Raw genomic sequence first — 4502 nt, 5'->3', positions numbered from 1 at the left:
ACACACACACACACATATATGTAATTAAAAAAAGTTCAAACGGGGAATTATTCTATTCAATGTCTTTCTGTTAGAAACGTTTAGATCTTTAGCTGGTATTTTTAGCATAACGAGTTTTCTGGTGACAGCTTCATTGCCTGCTGCTTCAGTAGAAATCTACGGATGCACAAACGCACAAAAAGGTTATAATCAACCAAAGTCGGTGGGGGGAGGAATCTGTAGTTATGGCTATATATATATATATGTATGTGTGTATGCATTATCTGTATATGTATGTGTATGTTATTGCGTATGTGTAAGTATATATACATGTATGTGTATATTTTGTGTATATCATTTACCCTCTTTAAATTAAACCAACAAACACGAAAATACATTCCTCTTTTCTCTTCGAAAATGTTAGATCCCTGTTATTATTTACTGTTGGTACTGTAGTAACTCTTGGCTCGCTGTAATACGCCCATGACTATCATTTTAAAGGCTCTGTATCACGTCATTATCTAGGTTGATATTTCTAACAGGTCCAGTGACTATGTGGGCCCCACAATAGTTATTCTGCTGTTTAGGCCCTTGCTCAGACTTAATCCAACAGATTTATGATCAAAATCGTTCCCGTCGTGACCTTACGTTTTTAGTTTTAAGACAATATATCTATACTACATTATATAATGTGTATTTTCTTCTTATTGATGTTATTTAACCCTAGGTCAGCTCTAATTAAATAGATCTATAATTAAATCAATTGCATTCCAGCTGTGACCATCCAATTTCAAGCACTGTAAGTTATATTGTCCAACGGGGTTTTGAAATGGTTACCTTTCGAAGTTCTATACATTATGGGGAAGAAAAGGGTATGGAAGAGGGGCCAAAATGTAAAAATGTTACATTTGGGGAATTTTTTTTTTTTTTCAGAATCTTAACGCGATGCCAGATTTAGTCCCTCTGCATGGCACTTTGGGCAAGTCTCTTCTGCTATAGCCTCGGCCTGACCAAAACCTTGTGAGTGGGTTTGGTTGACGGATACTGATATAAGCTGTAAAATAATCGTTTATTCTTTTGTCATCTCTTTTCTTGTGTGTGCGTGCGCGCGCGTTGTGTGGTGTTTGTCTTCCACCACCACTTAGGGGTTCAGTAAAAGAGGGCAATAGAATCAGTTTTGCAGTTGATTTTGACTAAACTCTTCAAGGTGGTACCCCAACACAGCCATGTTCTAATGACTGAAACAAACAATAAATAAATAAATAAAACTATTTTTCTTTTCCACGAGGTGTGGAACTTTGAAGGATAGCAATTCCAAAACTCAGCCCTTCTGTCCAATACATCTTGCGTTCCTTAGGATAATTCTGAGAGAACAACTTAACTGCTATTTTAAGCATATCGAGAATCCATCTGAAACCTTCCCTGGTTCCATGATACAAATTCCCTTTTTTAAAATGATCTAAATTGCAACCTCCCATCAAAATTTCATGTTAACCTATGTTCCAAACACCAACTTTATAATGACAGGTACATTTTATTAAATTCTTCATTATTTTCAAAATTCATTGAAACAAAAATCATTTTAATTGAAATAAGGTAACATAAGGGTTTCCAGATATATTGTTTTATATTTAATCTGCTTTAGTTAGTGCCACAACTCAATTTAATCACATTTATTTAATTAACAAACTATTTGACATAACTCAAAACTTTATTGTTTTAAGTATAAACTTTATTTTCGTTTATGATTACAATTAAATTAACAATTGTTTTATAAAACAATTTCTGACAGGAATATTCAATGAAAAGATTTGTCAGAAAATAAGATAGGATAAAGAAAAATATCTTGATTGTTGTTGTTGTTGTTGATGTTTAGACCCAGGCCAGGCCAATCAACGTTATGATGAATAACGTTCCTGTTATGACCATCTCCTTACTACATGTAAGACTGAACTGTTCAGTTTACTTTCCTTGGCCAAGAGCAAGAATCCTAGAATTTTGTTTGGCTTGGGCGCCTTCTTAAATTTCATAAGTAAGATGTTTCAGTGGTAACTCATGAGAGAAAATTCATGTTGATGACATGAAATTCCGTTTGCTGACAAGTGAATGGATACAAATTTGCTGACAAGTGAATGACCCTTTTCAGATACAAAGGTAACTTTATCTTGTCTAAAAGGGCTTTTTACTTCAGAGAATTTCGTTTCAGGGTCTTTTTTCACAACCTTGTAGACCAAGACTGTATTCTTACCTCCATTAGTTAAGAGGTTATTTGACACCAACCAGCAGGTCTGATGTGTCACCTATATTGCTAAGAGCAATAATAGATGTGAAACCAATGGTAACTTTCTGACTGACCATAACCAACTACATAATAGACACACCCACACAGGGCAGGATGGATGAAGAAATTTTCTTGATAATTTATGCCTAATCATATTATATTCACATTCATTAATATTTAAACTTTTATTGTTATTATTAATACACTCTAAGCCACATAATATCATAAAAAAAGAAACATAAGAAATCATACTGTTCTAATCTACATACTAACATAAAAACATAGACAAACTCATGCTATTGTAAGCTACATATTATCTTATAAACATATAAGAAATTGGGAGGGACTGGAAATGCTGAATGGGAGAGACATTAGAATAAAATAAGACGAAGAGTAAAAATAAAACTTAGCTTTCGTTCTATATATATTCACACATACACATAGACACACTCATATATATACATATACATTCATACACACACACACACACACACACATATACACATACATACATCCACACACATACACAAGCAATACCCACACATACACATGCTCATGCATATGTATAAACAAATACATACAGAGACATGCATATACACATTATACGCATATATACATCATCATCATCATCATCATCATCATATAATGTTCGTTGTCCATGCTAGCATGGGTTGGTTTGACCAAGGCTGGTAACCTGAGGAGCTGCACCAGATTCCAGTCTGATTTGGCATGGTTTTCTATAGCTGGATGCCCTTCCTAACACCAACCACTCCAAGAATGTATGTAATAGGTACTTTTAAATGCCACCGGCATGGGTGTCTGTTTACATGGCACCAATATCTGCCATGGCTATGATTTCACTTGGCTTGATGAGTCTTCTTCTTAAGCATGACATTTGTCATTAGACAAGCACAGATATACACACACACTCACACACACATGCACACACACACATATACACAAATATGTATACATACACATACACATCTACACACACATATGTATATACATATACATTTATATACACATACCTATACACATACATACGCATACATTAGACATATGTATATATATATATACATATGTTGGGTCTCATGGAGGCATTGTGGCTGAGTTTCTTTCGAGTGTTGGGGCTCATGGAGGCAAGTGGTTGAGTTCCTTTTGAGCATTGGGCCTCACATAAGCAAGGTGGCTGAGTTCCTTTCGAACGTTGGGCTCCTTGAGGGCAAAGTAACCAAGTTCCTTTCAAGTGTTGGGCCGTACGAAGGCAATGACCAAGACCTTTGGCATTATGTTGTGCTTGAGAAGACCCATCACACCAAGCAAAAGGGGCAGGTACCAGTGTCATGCAAATGGCACACATACCAGTGGTATGTAAAAACACCCATTGCACTCTGTGAGCGGTGGGCATTAGGAAGGGCATCCAACCATAGAAAACCATGCCAAATTAGACTGTAGCCTGATGCAGTCTTCCGGCATGCCAGCCCAATCAAACCGTTCAATCCATGCCAGTATGGACAACAGAGGTTAAATGGTGATGATGATATATATGCATATTTATACATACCTACATGATATTGATGATGGCCGTCCACTCGTGACCAAGAAAGACCATTGCCGACCTTCAGGAACATTGTGCGCTCTAGGACTAACTTATATTTTGCATTTGCGGCTCCGTTGGTGGCTAATGAGCCCTGCTCTTGACAAGCATACACAACTGCAAACATTGCAGATAAAGATTTCCCCATTCACTATATGAGCTGTGCGCTTTCGCGCAACTCATTTAAGTTCTTCATGCTGGATATGTGCTCTCTTAAAAGTGTCAACCCCCTCCTTAACCTGCTTCCTTCATCCGTGGCATTGTTCTCCCAGTCAGTGTCCTGTATATCACAGGCCTTTAATGAGAACTTGACACAATCCTTAAATCGCAGCCTTGGTTTCTGCCGGAGTCTCCTTCTATTCACAAGTTCTCCATATAGCATCTGCTTAGGAATCCTGCTATCCTTCATTCTAATAAGGTGTCCAGTCCAACGTAACCGGTGCTTGTGTACCATCGCCTCAATACTCAAGATATCAGCTGTCCTCAGGACCTGTGTGTCTGGAATTTTTGAGGTCCAGCCAACATTGAGAATGTGCCTGAGACATCTCTGATGAAAGCGTTCAAGGACCCCTACCTGACGTTTGTACAGAGTCCATGTTTCACACGAGTAGAGGAGCGATGTCAGTACACATGCACGGTACA

At 37.4% G+C, this 4502-nt stretch overlaps 1 protein-coding gene across 1 annotated transcript in view; it reads left to right on the top strand.

The window, feature by feature from the left end:
- The window catches only part of LOC106870679 (serine/threonine-protein phosphatase with EF-hands 2), a 4067-nt gene extending 2931 nt beyond the window's left edge, over positions 1-1136 (top strand). Inside the window, exon 2 of the mRNA XM_052973699.1 lies at positions 913-1136. The gene's annotated coding sequence lies outside the window, so the exon portion shown is untranslated. The remainder of the gene's footprint in view (positions 1-912) is intronic.
- The last annotated feature ends 3366 nt before the right edge of the window (positions 1137-4502 follow it).

This window comes from Octopus bimaculoides, chromosome 16 (assembly GCF_001194135.2).
Source record: "Octopus bimaculoides isolate UCB-OBI-ISO-001 chromosome 16, ASM119413v2, whole genome shotgun sequence".
NCBI classification, from domain to species: domain Eukaryota; kingdom Metazoa; phylum Mollusca; class Cephalopoda; order Octopoda; family Octopodidae; genus Octopus; species Octopus bimaculoides.
Note: the sequence above shows the minus strand (reverse complement) of the source record. Positions and strands in the feature narration are given on the sequence as shown.